This window comes from Rutidosis leptorrhynchoides, chromosome 4, assembly GCF_046630445.1.
Source record: "Rutidosis leptorrhynchoides isolate AG116_Rl617_1_P2 chromosome 4, CSIRO_AGI_Rlap_v1, whole genome shotgun sequence".
Lineage (NCBI taxonomy): Eukaryota > Viridiplantae > Streptophyta > Magnoliopsida > Asterales > Asteraceae > Rutidosis > Rutidosis leptorrhynchoides.
In genome coordinates this window covers 304,020,771-304,044,234 of record NC_092336.1, presented here as the reverse complement: position 1 = coordinate 304,044,234, position 23,464 = coordinate 304,020,771, and positions in this window count along the sequence as shown.

The window sequence follows — 23,464 nt, the reverse complement described above, 5'->3', positions numbered from 1 at the left end:
TGGTTGCAAGGTATTCTTGGACAGATGACAGATGACAGGGAGCAGTAGCGGCTCAAGGTGCTCGATGATCGATTATGAAGGTGACTAAAGGTGGGTTGTGAGTTTCATCAAGAAAAAAAATATGGTTGTTTGTGATTGAATTCAATCAAGTAACGACTGTAATAGCTTTAATTGATAATGAGAATAGATATTTTGGATGACTGAATGAATAACGTTGAGTAATTCAATTGGTTTATAGCGGATAATTGATTGAAGGAAATATTCGTTTAGACAAAAATAAAGTTTTTGGAAAAGGACTTGTAACAAATTGGTACTCCTTGTTTGCCATCAATTTCTAAGGATTTCACAGAAAACAAAAACAGAATCATCCTTTATTATATATATATATATATATATATATATATATATATATATATATATATATATATATATATATATATATATATATATATATATATATAATTAATACTAATAATTTATAATTATATTAATAATAATAATAAAAATAATAATAATAATAATAATAATAAATAACAAAAATGATTATAATAATAATAATATTATTATTAATGATAATAATAATAATAATAATAATTCGTATTATTTTTATAATGATAAAAATGATAATTTATAATTTGTAATAATAATGATTCTTAATGATAATAGTAATGATAATATCTAATAACAATACTAATATTAATCATAATAAATAAAATTATAATTTTACTACTAGTTATAATAATAATGATATTAACAATAATTATAATAATTAATAATAATAAATAATAATCATAAATCAAATTTATCAAATTTCATATGTATAATAATATTAATAATACTGATATTAATAATATTATTAATATTTATGTAAGTAATAATGTTAATATAACAACTATATTTTAACTTGTATTATATATTATTAATTATGTAATACCTATTAATCATATAACATATTATATAATAACTTTTATTGAATCATTATTATTTATAAATTTTATGTATGTTTTAATATACATATAATAATAATTATACATAGAAATCATATATATTTATATATATATATATATATATATATAGATTCATTTAAATTACACATACTTATTTTGTATCTTATTTAACATATTTAATTCCAATGTTTATTTTATAATTTAACTTATTATATATACTTATATTTATATTTATATTTATATATATATATATATATATATATATATATATATATATATATACATGTTTATTTACAAATAATTGTTCGTGAATCGTCGGGCACAGTCAGAGGGTAATTGGTTACATGAATATAGTTCCAAAACTTTTTAAGACTCAACATTACAGACTTTGCTTATCGTGTCGAAACCATATAAAATTAAGTTTAAATTTGGTTGGAAATTTCTGGGTCGTCACAAAATATACGTGGATGATGATATTTATGGGTCTAAAAATGAAAAACATTGTCAAGTTTTTCAAAACTTATGTCAAAGACATATGAAATGATCTTACAAAGAGATTTGCAATACTTTCTTGGTTTACATATCAAACAACTTGATGATGGAATTTTTATAAGTAAAGATAAATATATCAATGATATGTAAAAGAAATTTGTTCTGACCTGTTTAAAAGACATAGGGACTCCAATGGCAGCATCCATTAAAATAGATGCTGACTCCAATGGTGAACCAGTCAATATCACTGAATATAGAGGTATGTTTAGGTCCCTACTTTATCTTACAGCCAGCAGACCAGATATTATGTTTGCCAAATGTCTTTGTGGCAGATATCAAGCTGATCCTAAGAAGTCACACTTGCTTGCAGTAAAAAGGATATTTAGGTATCTAAAGGGTACTCCTAATGGTATCCTAGAGACCAAGATTTTGAACTATCTGGGTACTCAAATGCAGACTTTACAGACTGTAAAATAGACATAAAAAGTACTACTGGTGCTTGCCAGTTACTGGGTGGCAGGCTAGTCAGCTAGACCAGTAAAAAGCAAAATACTGTGTCCATATCTACTGCTGAGGCAGAATATGTTTCTGCTGGCAGCTGTACTACTCAAGTACTATGGATGCAAAGACAGCAGAAGGACTATGGTGTTAGTGTTACAAAGACTCCAATCTACTGTGATATCACCAGTTCCATTGCTATTACCAACAATCCTGTGATGCAGTCAAGGACAAAGCATATTGACGTTCGATACCACTTCATAAGTGATCATGTTTATAAAAGAAATATGGAGTTGTACTTCATATCAACTGATCAATAGCTAGTAGATCTATTCACAAAGCCCTTAGATGAGAAACGTTTTATCTATCTCATCTCTGAGCTGGGTATGCTGGAACTTTAAAATAAAAGACAACTTTATTGTTGTGCTGATTCAACAGCATATAGGGCAAACCAATAGGACATACTTTACTGTCTACTGCCTGTATGTCGACCACCTAGCATGACAAGGTAACAAAAGAATAATAAATAGCTCACAACATTAAATTGAAACCTTTAAATGGACCCCATTTAATTCTAATGATTTAAATTAAATTCACGACATATTAAATGTAACAAAAGAATTGTGTATTTATTACAAAAATTATCTTGTGGTTTTTAACTTCTCAAATTTGAATTAAAACCTACTGCATTTAATGCCTAATGGGAGTCATGAGTGTCCAAGTCGGTTAAATGTCATATCAACTGTCTGATGCCCCTAAAAAATGTGGCAGACTGTCACATCTGCCACGCGCCTGCAGGTGACAATTGCCATTTTCTATCTCCTGCACTTTTTCAGCCAATCCGAATGTTAGATAGGGTGATTCATTTTCCATTTTACCCTTTGGTTATTAAACTTCCAAAATCCCTATTTTCTATCAAATCCCCAAATCTTCAAATCTTCATACATTCATCTTCATCAACAACAATGGAAGAACAACAACAACAACCCATCCAGACTCAACCACAACCATAGCAGCAAGATGAACCATAACAACAAAATCAAGAGGAACCCCAACAACAGGCTCTATTTGCTCTTCACCTAAGTTTGGTCAGGTCTGAACCTACACCTTCTCATGATTATATTCACCTCTCTTGAGGCAATTCTGCTCACTCTTTATCCATTCCAAAATTAAATACGAATATAGGTTATGAATCCATCATCGAGTACCTAAAGCACTCCATCATCGAGTACCTACGCTGTATGTCTTGGCAGATTCTAGTACACGGCAACACTTGCCACCACCTTAAAGGGTATTCCATTCATTCGAGGAATGGTAACTGAAACCCTATCTTGTTCTATCACTGTAGAAGCTATTTGCCGAGCTCTTCAACTACCAGCAGGACCATTTGTTGACTCCTGGACAATTGATGATTTTAGGAAGGAGGTGTTAGGGTTCATTAACTATGAAGGAGGAGTGACTACTCATAGCCCGTTTAGGAAGAACATGCCACTTATGTGGAATTACTTCTTTGGTGTACAGACTCAGTGTATGTGTTAAAAATTCGGTAGTTGTGACCAGTGCTCTGACTTTAAGCTAAAGATTGGTCATGAGCTGATCTTCAATAGAAACATTGACTATGCTGCTAAAATCTACACAAGGTTAAGGGAAATGGTGATTGCACCAAAAATTAGTGAATTGATCTCCTTTCCAAGATTTTTAAGTCTTTTCTTTGAAAATGAACGAGGTGATGGCTATGGGAGCATCACTGATCCCTCTATTGACCTGAAATTGAAATAAAGGTGTCACACCCCCAATAGGGTTGGGGGGTAAATATGACATTACAATATCACAACACAAGTATATAAGCGAGAACGACTATAAATGAGACATTTTATAAAAACGATAATTGTATTGCAGCGGAAACGAAATAATGTTTTACATAATAAATCCAAATGTAATTAACAATTGTTTAATCAAATGATAAATTATGATAGTGTGGAGTCCAATGCAACATATAGCTAAGCAATCATCAAGCAGCTAATCATCACCTGAGAAAAAATGCTTAAAAATATCAACACAATGGTTGAGTGAACATCATACATTTAATAATCAATAAAGTTAAGACCACAAAATTTAGTTCAAAACATCAAAATAATCAATATGCCATGAGTTATAATATCGAGCTAAACATTAACCCCTGACACTGTACACGTGTCGGTAATCATTATTAAGTATCCTCTTGACGATCGGTCAATGGGTAGAGACGTCGCTCTAAATAGGCCTACTCACAATAATTAAGCTTGCAACATTTTAATTCTAGAATTTAACGATATTATGGTAGGGAATTTGCATGTAAAGATACAATCAATACAAGTTAACGAAAGTCTCATGAAGTTGCATATAAAAAAGTTTAGGCACTTGTGTCTAGAATGTAAATCATTTAAAAGTAAGCATGTGTCTCACCTCAAGATTTATAAAATTCAATAAATATGTAAAAGCGGGGGTATGAAGTTCACCTTAGTAGCAAAGAAGAGTTATTCCATAAATGAAAGAATTGAACGGAAGGACGTGACTAAAATCATATCCTAGAGATAGAACGTATGATCGGATATTGCATAACAGACAAAAGTATATAATAACTATGTTAATAGTGATGGTTTACGAAAAGAGTTTCTATTTTTGGAAGGTTACTAATTATGGAAAGTTTCCATTTATAGTAACTTCCCAATTATAGAAAGTTCGGGTTATAATCTTTTACAAGACGTTGTACAACTTTACTCAAACTTCATTGCAATCAAGTAAGTCAGGAATGACCAGATGTAACCGAGGGCCTAGGACTTTTGATCAAAATTTAAGTCATGAAATTCGAGATCCACAAGCTATCCCCATAAATGGCAACCTAGACATCATTCTCTTACGATCGTAAGTAGCGGTGAAGTTCGTATGAGTTATAAGTTGTCTTTTGATTAACCTTCACTTTAAGTTTATATCATAATATATGTTGTTATTATATTATATAAGTTATATTATATTTATTTATTAATGATGTATTACCATTATTTATTTTTAAATCATTCTTATAATAAAAGTATTATAAGTTACAATATATTTATCTATTAATAATGTATTACCATGATTAGTATTCCCATTTATTATTAGATTTTAATTATTGTATAATAACTAAAGTATTTTAGAAAGTGAATTAGATAAATAGATATTTATTAACTAATTAATATATAAACATGTATTAATTATCCAAAATTGTATGTTCCTAATTTTTAATAATTTAGTTAATAATATTAATCTGTAGGAAGTCCATAAAATTTATTTTATTTATATTTGTGTCTATTTCTCATTATTCTTTATTCATTTTTATCAGTTTTTATTTAATTAAAGATAATTAAATAATAAATACCAAATTGACCAAATTAAGTGGATTTATATTTTTTACCAGTTCTTTATACCTAAAAGATATTATAAAAATTTTCAAATCGGATTTATATTGCATATTCTATTTATTTAACAAATTCCATTCATTTAATCATATTATTCGACTAATAATTAAATAAATACAATAAATGAATGAAAAATTAATTTTTACAATTTTTAAAGTATCTAGTAATCCTAATAAACATATAAAAATTTTATAAAACTATATTTAATACGTGTTTGTACTTATTTAGTATTTAATCTTGTATTTATATTCGGTTTAGATAAAACACAAGTTAATTCTATCTAAAATATTATTTTGACCTAAATCTCATTTTTTATATTTTTCACAGACATATATAAGTATGATAATCTCAGAAAAGTTTTTATAAATATTATATTACTAATTAGTATTTTATTACGAATTTTATTTAGTTTTTGTGTTTAATAATTTATAAAATTATTATAATTAATACTCCAACATTTTTTATAATTACTTTTATAAGTACTACTACTGTTCTAAATAATTTCCAAACAAATATTACTGATGTTGATATTTTATTTAATTTAAATATGTTTTTATGTATTAAATCAATTTGAAAAAAAACAAATTATAGAATAAATATATAGATTGTTATATTAAATAAGTTTTCTCATCCAATAACTTTTATCTGTCTAATAACCTCTGTAAAAATTATCATAACAAATTTTAAGTACTTAGAATAATTAATATCGATTTTTGCATATGTATATAGTATTCGACACATATATATTCAATGAATACTTAATAATTCAAATTAAATATTTATAAATTCTACAAAAATTATTTCTGATCACTATTATATCATATTAAAGTTAAGCCCCTATAAAATTATTTTCTTTAAATTTTTAATAATTATTTCATATTATATAACATTTAATAGTGTATATATATACAATTAATTATTAAATTCGTATGTAAATTATAAAAATTACATTTTTCGATTCTAATATTTTTTATAGGTTTTTAGAGTTCTGTAAAAATTATATTCATGATTTTATGTTTTTATTAATATTTAATTCAATTTATGTATATATATAAATACGAACCATGTTTTAAACTAAAAAAATATAAACAGTTTAATATATTCGAATTAAAATTTTCCCAAATTATAATCATCTTCAAGATCTTTATATCATATTCATGTATTAAATGTATCTCGTATGTATATATAAAAATATAAAACAATCGGCTACATAATTAAATAAAAAAATGAACCAAAATAATAAAAAAAAAATATAGGTGATGGGTAAAAAATTCCTCATGATTTTTTGCATTTTTTTGAGACGAAACTGAGAAGTGATTGTTAAAAAAATAATTAAGGAGATGCTAGTATTTATAGGGAGTTTTTAAAATAAAATAAAAAAATGTTTAGATAATTATAAAAAAGATGCCGATTGGAAAATTTAAAAAAAAGATAAGTTTTATCTCTAAAAGATGTATCTAGTCCATAAACTATTTAAATACATTTTCTTTATTAACAAGTATTTTTAAAATTTAAAATAAGGAATTATCCCTTTCTTTCTTTTTTCTTTTTTTACCGACCGAATAATATATATATATATATATATATATATATATATATATATATATATATATATATATATATATATATATATATATATATATATATATATATATATATTATTTTTAAAGCAGGAAACTATTAGACCCTTCTAGAATTTTATCATGTCATTTTTATTTTTATTTAATTTTTAAATCCAAATTTAGCATAATATTATTTTTAAATTCGGTATTTATTATTTATTAATATTAAAATTTTATTTTTGAATTACTACCTTATAATTTTTAATAATTCTATTTGTGCCACAACACTTTTTATATAATTGTTTTGTTACAAACTAATGTATATAATACTTTAACTATTAACAAAAGTGATATAATTTACATACATACATAATGTTAATAATTCATATAATTTCAATTAATATTAGAATAGGGTTTAATTTATTAATTACTATTTAGGGTTAGGGTTTTTAATAGTATTAGGGTTTATAGTGTTAATTACTTATTAGGGTTAGGGTTTCAGGTTATTAATTACAAGTAGTTATTTACAGAGCATTTAATTACTCGAGTATTTATTATAACTGGATAATAGCCCTAATGACAATACACAGGATCAGACAATGAAACCCTAAAGGAAATTTGGTAAATTCAGAATGGAAAAGTGAGAGTTGTTATAGTACCTCCCCGTTAAATATAAACTTCGTCCCGAAGTTTTAGGTGGATTTCTCGAATACATCAACGGTTGAGAAAAGATCGGGATATTTCCGCTTCATCTGGTCTTCACGTTCCCAGGTATACTCGGGGCCTCTTCGTGAATCTCAACGGATCTTAACAATAGGAATGTTGCTCTGTTTCAAGCATTTAACCTCACGATCCATAACCTCTATCGGTTTTTCAACGAAATGCATTTTATCATCAACGCGGATATGCTCCAATGGAGTAACGGGTGTGTCATCAGTAAGACACTTTTTAAGATTCGAGACATGAAATACATCATGTACATTATTAAGCTCAAAAGGTAATTCTAGTCGATACGCCACGGGACCAATTCTTTCAGTAATCTTGAAAGGTCCAAAAACGCGGATTTAGTTTGCTTCGTTTACAAAACGAACGACGCCTTTCCAAGGGGATATTTTCAACATGACTTTATCACTAACTTGAAATTCTAAATCTTTCCAACGATTATCATCATAGCTCTTTTGTCGGCTTTGGGCAGTTTCTAATCATTTATTATCTGTCTGTCCTCTAATTCATCCCAACATAACGGAGATCTACATCTTCGTCCGTATAAGGCCTTAAAAGGTGCAACCTCAATACTTGAGTGATAGCTGTTGTTGTAAGAAAATTCAGCCAAAGGCAAATGTCTATCCCATCCTTTGCCAAAATTGATAACACAATGACGTAACATATCTTCCAACATTTGAATGGTTCGTTCACTTTGACGATCGGTTTGCGGATGATAAGTAGCACTCATGTCGAGTTGAGTTCCAAGAGTAGATTGTAAAGATTTCCAGAATCTAGAAGTGAGTCGGCTGTCACAATCAGAAATGATAGAGATAAGGACTCCATGACGTGAGACAATCTCCTTGATATATAGTTGTGAAAATTTCTCCATTCTACCTCGGTTTTGTTTGATCGGTAAGAAGTGTGAAAACTTAGTAGGATGATCCACTATGACCCAAATAGTATCATTGCCACTAGAATTCTTGGGCAACTAAGTAATAAAATCCATAGTGATACACTCCCACTTCCACTGCGGAATATCCGGCTGTTGAAGTAAACCAGATGGCTTTTGATGTTCGGACTTAACTTTCAAACAAGTAAGATACTTGTTCACATAATCAGCAATATCAGATTTCAGATTAGGTCACCAATAAAACTTCTTCGCATCGTGATACATTTTACTAGAGCCTGGTGAATAGAATACCTAGTCTTATGTGCTTCATCCAAGACTAGTTCCCAAAGATTTCTGAAGATTGGGACCCAAATTCGGTTGTTGAAATACCTTGTTTCGTTTCCCTTGAGTTCAAGTTAATTTTCGAGACCTTTCAGTCCCTCGATTTGGACATTCTCTTCTTTCAATGCTTCAAGTTGTGCCTCACGGATTTGAGATGTAATATTTTATGAATACGTAGATTTAAAACTCGGACTTGGATCGGTTTGGCATGATCCTTTCTACTAAGGGTATCGCCAACTACATTCGCCTTGTCAGGATGATACCTAAGCTCACAGTCGTAGTCATTTAATAACTCGACCGCCTTTGTCTCATGTTCAGTTGCATCTGGTCAAATATAAGTTGAAGACTTTTATGATTGGTAAATACCATGAATTTAATCCCATAAAGGTAATGTCTCTACATCTTCAATGCAAATACCATGGCTCCTAACTCCAAGTCATGTGTGGTATAGTTCTTCTCATGTTTCTTCAGCTGTCTAGATACATAGGCGATAACCTTTTTACGTTGCATCAGAACACATCTGAAACCTTCATTTGAGGCATCATAATATACTACAAAGTCATCGATGCCATTAGGTAATGACGAAATCAGAGCTGTGGTCAATTTATCCTTTAGGACCTTAAATGCAGATTCCTGTTCTTCGGACCACTCAAATTTTTACCCCTTATGAGTTAGCTTGGTGAGAGGTTTGGCTAGAATAGAAAAGTCTTTGATAAACCTTCGGTAATAACCAACATGTCCCAAAAATTGGCGAATATGCTTCGCACTTCTAGGCACTTTCCAGTTCTGAATAGCGGTGATTTTTGCAGGATTGACATATATTCCTTCACTGTCAACTACATGCCCGAGAAATTGTACGGTTCGCAGCCAAAATTCAAACTTACAGAATTTGGCATATAGTTGTTCCTTCTTTAAAAGCTCTAGAATCAATCATAGATGTTGCTCATGCTCTTTCTCACTCTTGGAATAGATTAACATATCATCGATAAAAACGATCACAAATTAGTCAAGATAAGGTTTGCATACACAGTTCCATGAATACAACAGGAGCATTGGTTAAACCAAAAGGCATGACAAGAAACTCATAGTGTCCATAACAAGTTCGGAAAGCAGTCTTAGAAACATCAGCTTCCTTGACCCTCAGTTGATGATAACCCGACCTAAGATTAATCTTCGAATAGATACTTGACCCTTGCAGTTGGTCAAATAGGTCATCAATACGTGGGAGTGGATAATGATTCTTGATGGTTAACTTATTGAGTTCACGGTAATCAATACACATTCTTAATGTGCCATCTTTCTTCTTGACAAAAAGAATGGGTGCTCCCCACAGAGATGAGCTAGGACAAATGAAACCTTTCTCCAAGCGTTCTTGGAGTTGGTTGGAAAGTTCCTTCATCTCAGATGGGGCTAAGCGATTTAGTGCCTTTACAATCGGTGCAGCACCGGAAGTTAAATCAATCTAAAACTCGACCTGTCATTGGGGAGGGAGACCAGGGAGTTCCTCAGGAAATACTTTGGGAAAGTCTCTAACCACCGGTACATCGTCAATGCGTTTTTCTTCCGATTCGACTTCCTTAACATAATCCAAGATGGCCTGGTATTCCATCATTAGATACTTGCGGGTTTTGATGCAAGAGATGATGTTGAGTTTAGAACCACTCATCTACCCTTGAACAATTAGTGTTTCACCATTCTCAAGAGGAATGTTAATGGTTATCTCATAGCACATGATTGCAGCTCTTAATGGGCGTAACCAATCCATCCCTACAACTACATCAAAGCTTCCTAACTCGACTGGCAACAGATCGATCTTAAAATATTTGTCGCCTAGAATCAGATCCCAATTTTTATACACGTTGTCTACTTTCATAACCTTACCATTTGCTACTTCTACAAGACGCTTAATATCTAAGGCTTGTGGTTTTTCATTGAAAAAGGCACAAAATTTAGTAGACACATAACTTCTATCAGCACTAGAATCGAATAAAACAGTAGCATAGAAGTTGTTAACAAGAAACGTACCCGTTATCACTTCATCATTGTCACGGGCTTCTTCAGCAATCATCACAAATGCTCGGCTCTTAGAATTAGCATTTCCTTTGTTCTTTGGGCATTGATTACGGAAATGCCCTTTTTCACCACAGTAATAGCATGTAGGAACAATTGTGTTAGCCTTTGTTGCAGGTATATCGGTTGAAGGAACTGTAACTCTACAATTCTTGTCTATATGGCCAATCTTCTTACGCTTGGTACACTCAGCCTTGCACCACCAAGAATGGTGTTTCTCACAATGCTTACAATAAGATTGTTTCCTCGAATAACCTCCTTTTGAATTATCAGTAACTCTCTTATTTGAACCTTGATTCGATCCCTGAGAATGCTCAAATTTCCTTTCGCCTTCAGTAGTCTTAGCCTCGGCTTGTTTATTTTCCTCAGCCTTTCTCCTCCGAGCCATCATAAGATTCTAGGCCATTAGTATCACCCCGTCTATGGTTTCGTTACTTGCAACCACAACATTCCCCTGAATTTCTTCGAGAAGACCTTTCATGTACCTTTCTATCTTCTTCTGTTCATTAGATACCATATCTGGGCACAATTTAACCAACTCTATAAACCGATTGGTATATGTTTCAATATCGGTGCCCTTTACCTTTAATTCCCAGAACTCAACTTCTATTTTCTGAATTTGGTTTCTCGGATAGAATTTATCTATCATCATTCATTTCAAGACTGGGCATGGAATGGCATTTGCAACATCTAGCTCTACACATTGGGTGTAGGAATTCCACCATGTTAAAGCAAGGCCACTTAAGGTGTGGGTAACGTATTTCACCCAGTCCACATCTCCACAGCTACAAATGCGAAAGATTGATTCGAGCTTTTCGAACCAAAGGGTCAATTCATCTGCTTCCTTATTTTCTTTAAAGGATGGAGGCTTACACTTCATAAATTCTTTGTAGCTGCAAGAAGTAGGGGGTTCTAATTCCCTTGGTTATTCCCTTGATTGTTCCCTTGATTGTTATTATTGTTTCCTTGAGCGGCAGCAAGCAGTTGTTGAAATTGTTGGTAGCACCACGAGTTGAGTGAGCCATTATTCTTCAATACATAAATACAGTATTAGTTGAAGAATTTATGGTGCTCATAATATTACAAGATTGCACAACATATAATAGGATATATAAGAGAAACGACGAGATGTAAACACTTAAATTCCATTAAACACATGAAACGAAACAAGAATAGTAGTGTTAGGAAAAGCCTTTACAAAGGATGGAATAGTAATACGGAAATAGAAAAACATATACTAGATGAACATGTTTCTAAAGACTCCATTCTATAAAATCTTCAAATTCCTTATTCTTCTTATCTTGGAGCGCCTTTATGTCTGCCACCATCTTGCTCAACCGGTCTTGGCTCTCCTCAACCTTAGCCAATCGGGCATGGACAAACACTTGCTCCTTATCCCAAAGTAGGTCTTGAACAAATTGCATAAACCCTTCAATTACTTTCTTTTGTTTTTGGTCCTTAATAAAAACTGACACAACATTAAACATGCTCTCTTGATCCTTCTCCAACTTGTATTGACGTTTAATTATCATTATCAAGTCGGTGATGTCTAGATTTTTCGAGGGATTAGGGGTATCAATAGTGGGTGTCTCGGGCTCTTTCCTCTTTAGAGAGGGAGCTAAGACAATAGCGGGCTCAGACTTCGGCTCAGATTCAAGTTCGGATTCTTCCTCAAGTTTTCCCTCGGAAGGCTCCTCCTCAATAATTTCTTCCACAAACTCCTTTTCCTGAATATGTTCTTCGACATGAACCTCTTCATCATCCTCCTCGTTGTCCCCATCATACTCATTTTTGTGACGACTCGGGAATTTCCGACCAAATTTAAACTTAATCTTTATATAATTTCGACACGATAAGCAAAGTCTATTTATTTGAATCTCAAAATTTTTGAAACTATTACTGAAATCATTTGACTTTTGACTATTCCCGACGATTCACGAACGATTATTTATAAATAAACATATATATATATATATATATATATATATATATATATATATATATATATATATATATATATATATATATATATATATATAATGATTTGAAATTTATAACATATAAAAACTAAACATTAGATTCAAATATGTAAGATAAGATACAAAATAACTAAGTGTAAATTAAAATGAATCTACATATATGATTTATATAATTATTATTATATGTATATTATAATAAGATTTAGAAAAAAATAAAAAAAGTTATTATATATTATATAACTAATAAATATTACATAAATATTAAATTATATAATAAATGTAATTACAAGTAAGAATATAGTTGTTATACTAAGAATGTTAGTATTATTATAATTAATAATATTAGTAATAGTATTAACGTTACAAATTTTATAGTTATTATTATCATAATGGTATTATTATCATTAATATATTATTATTTATAATATTAGGAATCTTATTAAAGTTATATTTATTAATTAATTATAATACATAAAAACAGATATACATATATATTTATATACGAAATAAGAATCCAGATATATACACTGATATATAAAGCAGATATAGATATAAAATGGATAAATGTAATTTGCTACATTATTATTAATGTTATTTTTATTATTATAAAACAATTTTTGTTATTATTATTATTATGTCGAATATTAATATTATTAAGATTAAAAAATATGATTATTAGTAGTATTAATACAATTAGAATTATTATCATTCTTGTAAGAATTATTATTATTATTTATGTAATTATCAATAGTTGGAATTATACATATATAGATATATAATCAGATATATAAAAATCAGATATATATATATATATATATATATATATATATATATATATATATATATATATATATATATATATATATATATATATAATTACATATACATATACTAAATACAGTTATAATATATAGATAAATACATGAACATCAATATATATATATATATATATATATATATATATATATATATATATATATATATATATATATATATATACAAACCAGTTATATACATATACTGAATTATTTATATTTTTATATAAAAACAATATTTACATTTATAAACACAGATTAATCCGTAATTAAATTACTAGGAACCAAATCTACTTCGTACTCTTTTACTGCTCCATTTTTTGTTAATCCGTAATTAAACTGTGTGATTAATTAAACATATAAGGCACACATATAATGCAATTCTGGTTCTCTATAACAACCTGGCTCTGATAACACTCTGTCACACCCCCAAATAGGGCTGGGGGTAAATATGACATTACAATATCACAACACAAGTATATAAGTGAGAACGACTCTAAATGAGACGTTTTATAAAAAACAATAATTGTATTGCAGCGGAAATGAAATAATGTTTTGCATAATAAATCCAAATGTAATTAACAATTGTTTAATCATATTATAAATTATGAATGTGTGGACTCCAATGCAACAGATAGCTAAGCAATCATCAAACAGCTAATCATCACATGAGACAAACATGCTTAAAAATGTCAATACAATGGTTGAGTAAACATCATAGGTTTAATAATCAATAAAGTTTAGACCACAAGATTTAGTTCAAAACATCAAAATAATCAGTATTTCATATCGAGCTAAACATTAACCCCTGACACTGTATACGTGTCGGTAATCATTATTATGTACCCTCTTGACGATCGGTCAATGGGTAGAGACGTTGCTCTCAATAAGCCTACTCACAATAATTATGCTTGCAACATTTTAATTTCAGCAATTAACGATATTATGGCGGGGATTTTGCAATGAAAGATACAATCAATACAAGTTAACGAAAGTCTCATGAAGTTGCATATCAAAAAGTTTAGGCACTTGTGTCTAAAATGTAAATCATTTAAAATTAAGCATGTGTCTCACCCCAAGATTTATAAAATTCAATAAATATGTAAAAGCGGGGCTATGAAGTTCACCTTAGTAGCAAAGAAGAGTTATTCCACAAATGAAGAATCGAACGGAAGGACGTGACTAAAATCTCAACCTAGAGATAGAACGTATGATCAGATATTGCCTAACAGACAAAAGTATATAATAACTATGTTAATAGTTATGGTTTACGGAAAGAGTTTCTATTTTCAGAAGGTTACTATTTATGGAAAGTTTCCATTTATAGTAACTTCCCAATTAAGAAAGTTCGAGTTATAATTTTTTACAAGATGTTGTACAACTTTACTCAAACTTCATTGCTATCAAGTAAGTCAAGAATGACCAGATGTAACTGAGGGCCCAGGATGCTTGATCAAAATCTAAGTCATGACATTCGAGATCCACAAACTATCCCCATAAATGGCAACCTAGACATCATTCTCTTACGACCGTAAGTAGCGGTGAAGTTCTTATGAGTTATAAGTTATCTTTTTATTAACCTTCACTTTAAGTTTATGTCATAATATATGTTTTTATTATATTATATAAGTTATATTATATTTATTTATTAAGATGTATTACCATTATTTATTTTTAAATCATTCTTATAATAAAAGTATTATAAGTTACAATATATTTATCTATTATTAATGTATTACCATGGTTAGTATTCTTAGTTATTATTAGTTTTTAATTATTATATAATAACTAAAGTATTTTAGAAAGTGAATTAGTTAAATAGATAATAATTAAGATTATACATATACGAATATAACCAATTAATATATAAATATGTATTAATTATCCAAAATAGTATGTTCCTAATTTTTAATAAGTTAGTTAATAATATTAATCTGTAGGAAGTTCATAAAATTTATTTTATTTATTTTTGTATTTATTTCTCATTATTCTTTATTCATTTTTATCAGTTTTTATTTAATTAAAGATAGTTACTTAATAAATACCAAATTGACCTAAATAAGTGGATTTATATTTTTCACTAGTTCTATATACCTAATAGAGATTATAAAAATTGTCTAATCGGATCTATTTTTCATATTCTATTTATTTAACATTTTCCATTCATTTAATCATATTATTCGACTAATAATTAAATAAATAGGATAAATTAATAAAAAATTAATTTTTACAAGTTTTACAGTATCTAGTAATCCTAATAATAATATAAAATTTTTATAAAACTACATTTAATACACATTTGTGTTTATTTAGTATTTAATCTTGTATTTATATTCGATTTAGATAAAACAAAAGTCAATTCTATCTAAAATACTATGTCGAGCTAAATATCATATTTTATAGTTTTCGCAGAAATATACAAGTATAATAATCTCAAAAAAAATTTATAAATATTTTTATTACTGTTTAATATTTTATTACGAATTTTATATAGTTTTCGTGTTTAATAATTCATAATTTATTATAAATAATTTTCTAACATTTTTTATAATTATTCTTATAAGTACTACTACTGTTATAAATAATTTCTAAACAAATATTACTGATGTTGATATTTTATTTAATTTAAATACGTTTATATGTATTAAATCAATTCGAAAAACAACAAATTATAGAATAAATGTATAAAATGTTATATTAAATAAGTTTTCTCATCCAATAATTTTTATGTGTCTAATAACCTCTGTAAAAACTATCATAACACATTTTAAGTACTTAGAATAATTAATATCAATTTTTAAATATGTATATACTATTCGACACATATATATTCAATAAATACTTAATAATTTGAATTAAATATTTATAAATCCTACATAAATTATTTCTGATCACTATTATATCATATTAAAGTTAAGGAACCTGTAAAAAATTTTTCTTTCAATTTTAAATAATTATTTCATATTCTATAACATTTAATCGTGTATATATATACAATTAATTATTAAATTTGTATGTAAATTATAAAAATTATATTTTTCGATTATAATATTTTTATAGGTTATTAGGGGTCTGTAAAAATTATATTCATGATTTTTAGGTGTTTATTAATATTTATTGCAATTTATGTATATATATACATACGAAACATGTTTTAAAGTTAAAAAAAAATTAAACAGTTTTATATATTCAAATTAAAATTTTACCCAGATTATAATCATCTTCAAGATCTTTATATCAAATTCATGTTTCTAAATGTATTTCGTATGTATATATAAAAATATAAAACAATCGGATACATAAATAAATAAATAAAAAATGAACCGAAATAATAAAAAAAAATATAGGCGATGGTTAAAAAATACCCGAGGATTTTCTGCATTTTCTTGAGAGGAAAAAGATAAGTGATTGTTAAAAAAATAATTAAAGAGATGCTAGTATTTATAGGGAGTTTTTAAAATAAAATAAAAAAATGTTTAGATAATTATAAAAAAAGATGCTGATTGGAAAATTTAAAAAAAAAAAGATAAGTTTTATCTCTAAAAGATGTATCTAGTCTATAAACCATTTAAATACATTTTCTTTATTAACAAGTATTTTTAAAATTTAAAATAAGGAATTATCCCTTTCTTTTTTTTCTTTTTTTTACTGGCCGAATAATATATATATATATATATATATATATATATATATATATATATATATATATATATATATATATATATATATATATATATAAAGCAGAAAACTATTAGACCCTTCTAGAATTTTATCATGTCATTTTTATTTAATTTTTAAATCAGAATTTAGCGTAATATTATTTTTAAATTCGGTATTTATTATTTATTAATACTAAAATTGTATTTTTGAATTACTATCTTATAATTTTTTATAATTATATTTGTGCCACAACCCTTTTTATATAATTGTTTTGTTATGAAGTTATGTATATAATACTTTAACTATTAACAAAAGTGATGTAATTTACATATATATACGTAATGTTAAATGTTAATAATTCATATAATTTCAATTAATATTAGAATAGGGTTTTATTAATTACTATTTAGGGTTAGTGTTTTTAATAGTATTAGGGTTTATAGTATTAATTACTTATTAGGGTTAGGGTTTCAGGTTATTAATTATAAGTAATTATTTACAGAGTAATGGTGTATCCCATCGTATACACGCATAAAGGCATGATATTCGCATAAAATTAGCATCATGAACACTGAGAACAACAGTTTTGTGAAACTGTCCATCCAGTGTTCTTCGCTGTGTAGGCTGCTTCCGTTATGCGTAAGCCCTGAAGGCCGCCTAACGCTTAAGCCCTGGCCGGAGAGCATCACATCCAGCGTAAATATCGGATCACAAATAACAGAATGAAGCATCATCTGACACGTGTTCCCGAGCACTCCGGTGGATCTATCACTATAAATAGACCCTTTGGGTCGTCATTTCACACATTCAGACACTCTGATAACTTGTGACCAGAGATTTCACCTTTCTCTCACATAGTATTTTCTCTCACTAGAAGTCATTCGGCTAGTAGCTCAATGCTCAGCGGACTAAGATTGATTAAGCCACCCCACAGGTTTCTATACCTATGTGTCGGGTCTGCAGGGATTATTTCCTGAGGGTAAACATCAATCGGCAACATTCCCCCACTTTTAGCTAGATACTTCTAGTATTTGTGCCGACACACTAAGCCTTACCTAATAAGGAAATAGGTGTCAACAATGGTGCCATCTACTAATGTTAAGAACACGCGGAACAGAAAAGGAACAAAAACAACTGAAGCCCCATCCACAAGTGTACTCAAAACATTCAACAATCCATTAACCGAAAGCATGACAACTTATCCGCCAATGACTGAAGAAGATGCATCTGTTCAGCCACTGGAAGGCACAATTGAAGAAACAATAACTGAAACCGCAGAAAGGCTTAAACATTTGGCCACAAATCCAGGGAAAAGACCAATAATTGAAGAAACGGCAACCAAAAGTGCAGAAAGGCGTCAAAATTTCATTCTTAATCCAGAGAAGCGACCATTGATGAAACCACGACGATGTCCACCATTTACATCTTTTCGAATGATGATGGATGGTAAAGACAAGAAAATTATGAAGAAGAAGTCTATATCAAAGTACAAGTTATCCAGAATACTTGACAAGTTGGACAGTCTTCTTGATGATTCTGAAGATGATAATCAATTGAGTGATATTGGCAGTGATTCTGAAGAAGAGAATGATGAGAAAGAGGAGTTCATGTCTGAGAAGAAAGCAGCATTACTTTTAAATGGAATCCTTAAGTAGACAGCTCCGGCATAATATAAGCAACTCTTAGCGCAGCCCGCCGTCCGCGCTGTGGCAGTAGATAATTTTTTCGCTTTAATTACTGGAGAGCAAGCTATAAAGCCTCCAGCTATGGCAGAATCTACTCAGTGCTTCATTGATTGAATTGCTAACTATCCGTTACCTAGAAATCTTGGCATACCGGCAATTGGAGTATATGATGGTACTACAGATCCTGAAGATTTTCTTACCATGTTTGAAGGTGCAATGAGGTTGCAGCATTGGGATGATAAGGTAGCTTGTCATATGTTTCCTATGGTGTTACAGAAAATGGCAAGGGAATAGTTTGCTAGTTTACCGTAAAGAAGTATAACAAGTTATTTGGACCTTCGTGCAAAGTTTGTTATGCAATATCAAAATCTTCATAGCTGCACTTTGACACATCTTGATGCACATGAAATAACGATGCATCATAATGAATCCTTGAGTAATTTCATGAAGAGATAAACGCTTGAAGCACAAAAAATGCCTGACTCTCTAGAGTCGCAACTAGTATCTGGTTTTATTTTCTGTTTGGATCAGCGAAGGTTTAGTGCACTTGTTCATACGTTAAGGTATGACCTGCCAAAAACTCTGCACCAAGCATTGGAAGTGGCACAAAAGCATGTTCGAGCTGGCGAGCGAGGATCAGGCAAGTTGATAGTAACAACAACAGTTCCAAACCGCAGAACGGAGGACCATACTTTGATTGAAAATAAATGAGAAATGACAATTCCAGTGGCGGGTGGAGAGGCAACAACCATCCCAATGATTTTCACCATAACAGGAGGCCTTTAGAGAGACATCCGTTGATAATGGCGTTAACCAAAACTCCTAAGGATATTCTTTTCACTGAACCTATTCGATCCGCTTTCAATCCTCCAACACCTATGGAGGAAAGAGATGGCCCAAGAAGTGAACTATGGTGTGACTTTCATGAGGCGTGGGGTCATGACACAGATAATTACAAGTCTTTGATGAGGGAAATCATTGCAAAGATTAAGGCAGGGGAGTTAAATCACTTGTTACCAGGAAAGCAATACAGAAGAAATGATCCTAAAAAGAAATTTGCGTGGCGGAAAAGTGATGGTCAAAGAGGACATCGAGATGAGAATAGAAGAAGGGAAGAGCATGGCAGAAGAGAAAACAGAAACCAATACGGAGAGCGTAAACCAACTCCAGAAGTGGTAATCAAAATGGTGTGATTCAATGATAGTTGCTATGAAGATGGTGAGCAATCAGACAACAATGTTGAAGGCTGTAGATATGCTCCAATCATTTTTCAACCAATTCAAAATTAAACTTTATCTGTCCAGCCAGTGGTCATATCAGCAGAAATTGCAAACAAGTTCATCAGCTGTATCTACACGGATACAGGCAGAGAAGCCGACATCATCTATTGGCATTGTTTGATAACTTTCCCAAGGCACATACATGATAGGGCTCGGCGGACAAATTTGAAGGTTTCAGGATTGACAGGAACACCGGTGAACGCCATGGGGCGAATTCGTTTAGAGGTTGTTATGGGAACATTCCCATTGCTGAGAACTGAAATAATTGATTTCACTATTTTGGAAGGCACTTCTATGTTTAATGTCCTTTTCGGAAGGACAGCGTTGGCAAAGTTTGGAGCAATTGCATCCACTGCTCATGCGGAGATCAGATTTCCAACTCCTAACGGAGTGGCTGCCATACATTCACAGTATGTAGCCCCAACTAGAGAACGGTCTATATTTGCAAATTTGCCAGAGGACAGGGAAAATCGGAGAAGGCATAATCGATGAAGTTCAGGAGTTTTTTATACCGTAATCAACTATTCAGTCCGGACAGCGCTAGGCGCTTGGCGTATGATGAAATGTCCCGTTCTTATTGATTAAAAACGTTCCATATTAATTGATTTCGTTGCGAGGTTTTGACCTCTATATGAGACGTTTTTCAAAGACTGCATTCATTTTAAAACAAACCATAACCTTTATTTCATCAATAAAGGTTTAAAAAGCTTTACGTAGATTATCAAATAATGATAATCTAAAATATCCTGTTTACACACGACCATTACATAATGGTTTACAATACAAATATGTTACAACAAAATAAGTTTCTTGAATGCAGTTTTTACACAATATCATACAAGCATGGACTCCAAATCTCGTCCTTATTTAAGTATGCGACAGCGGAAGCTCTTAATAATCACCTGAGAATAAACATGCTTAAAACGTCAACAAAAATGTTGGTGAGTTATAGGTTTAACCTATATATATCAAATCATAATAATAGACCACAAGATTTCATATTTCAATACACATCCCATACATAGAGATAAAAATCATTCATATGGTGAACACCTGGTAACCGACATTAAAAAGATGCATATATAAGAATATCCCCATCATTCCGGGACACCCTTCGAATATGATATAAATTTCGAAGTACTAAAGCATCCGGTACTTTGGATGGGGTTTGTTAGGCCCAATAGATCTATCTTTAGGATTCGCGTCAATTAGGGTGTCTGTTTCCTAATTCTTAGATTACCAGACTTAATAAAAAGGGGCATATTCGATTTCGATAATTCAACCATAGAATGTATTTTCACGTACTTGTGTCTATTTTGTAAATCATTTATAAAACCTGCATGTATTCTCATCCCAAAAATATTAGATTTTAAAAGTGGGACTATAACTCACTTTCACGGATTTTTACTTCGTCGGGAAGTAAGACTTGGCCACTGGTTGATTCACGAACCTATAACAATATATACATATATATCAAAGTATGTTCAAAATATATTTATAACACTTTTAATATATTTTGATGTTTTAAGTTTATTAAGTCAGCTGTCCTCGTTAGTAACCTACAACTAGTTGTCCACAGTTAGATGTACAGAAATAAATCGATAAATATTATCTTGAATCAATCCACGACCCAGTGTATACGTATCTCAGTATTGATCACAACTCAAACTATATATATTTTGGAATCAACCTCAACCCTGTATAGCTAACTCCAACATTCACATATAGAGTGTCTATGGTTGTTCCGAAATATATATAGATGTGTCGACATGATAGGTCGAAACATTGTATACGTGTCTATGGTATCTCAAGATTACATAATATACAATACAAGTTGATTAAGTTATGGTTGGAATAGATTTGTTACCAATTTTCACGTAGCTAAAATGAGAAAAATTATCCAATCTTGTTTTACCCATAACTTCTTCATTTTAAATCCGTTTTGAGTGAATCAAATTGGTATGGTTTCATATTGAACTCTATTTTATGAATCTAAACAGAAAAAGTATAGGTTTATAGTCGGAAAAATAAGTTACAAGTCGTTTTTGTAAAGGTAGTCATTTCAGTCGAAAGAACGACGTCTAGATGACCATTTTAGAAAACATACTTCCACTTTGAGTTTAACCATAATTTTTGGATATAGTTTCATACTCATAATAAAAATCATTTTCTCAGAATAACAACTTTTAAATCAAAGTTTATCATAGTTTTTAATTAACTAACCCAAAACAGCCCGCGGTGTTACTACGACGGCGTAAATCCGGTTTTACGGTGTTTTTCGTGTTTCCAGGTTTTAAATCATTAAGTTAGCATATCATATAGATATTGAACATGTGTTTAGTTGATTTTAAAAGTCAAGTTAGAAGGATTAACTTTTGTTTGCGAACAAGTTTAGAATTAACTAAACTATGTTCTAGTGATTACAAGTTTAAACCTTCGAATAAGATAGATTTATATGTATGAATCGAATGATGTTATGAACATCATTACTACCTTAAGTTCCTTGGATAAACCTACTGGAAAAGAGAAAAATGGATCTAGCTTCAACGGATCCTTGGATGGCTCGAAGTTCTTGAAGCAGAATCATGACACGAAAACAAGTTCAAGTAAGATCATCACTTGAAATAAGATTGTTATAGTTATAGAAATTGAACCAAAGTTTGAATATGATTATTACCTTGTATTAGAATGATAACCTACTGTAATAAACAAAGATTTCTTGAGGTTGGATGATCACCTTACAAGATTGGAAGTGAGCTAGCAAACTTGAAAGTATTCTTGATTTTATGTAACTAGAACTTGTAGAATTTATGAAGAACACTTAGAACTTGAAGATAGAACTTGAGAGAGATTAATTAGATGAAGAAAATTGAAGAATGAAAGTGTTTGTAGGTGTTTTTGGTCGTTGGTGTATGGATTAGATATAAAGGATATGTAATTTTGTTTTCATGTAAATAAGTCATGAATGATTACTCATATTTTTGTAATTTTATGAGATATTTCATGCTAGTTGCCAAATGATGGTTCCCACATGTGTTAGGTGACTCACATGGGCTTCTAAGAGCTAATAATTGGAGTGTATATACCAATAGTACATACATCT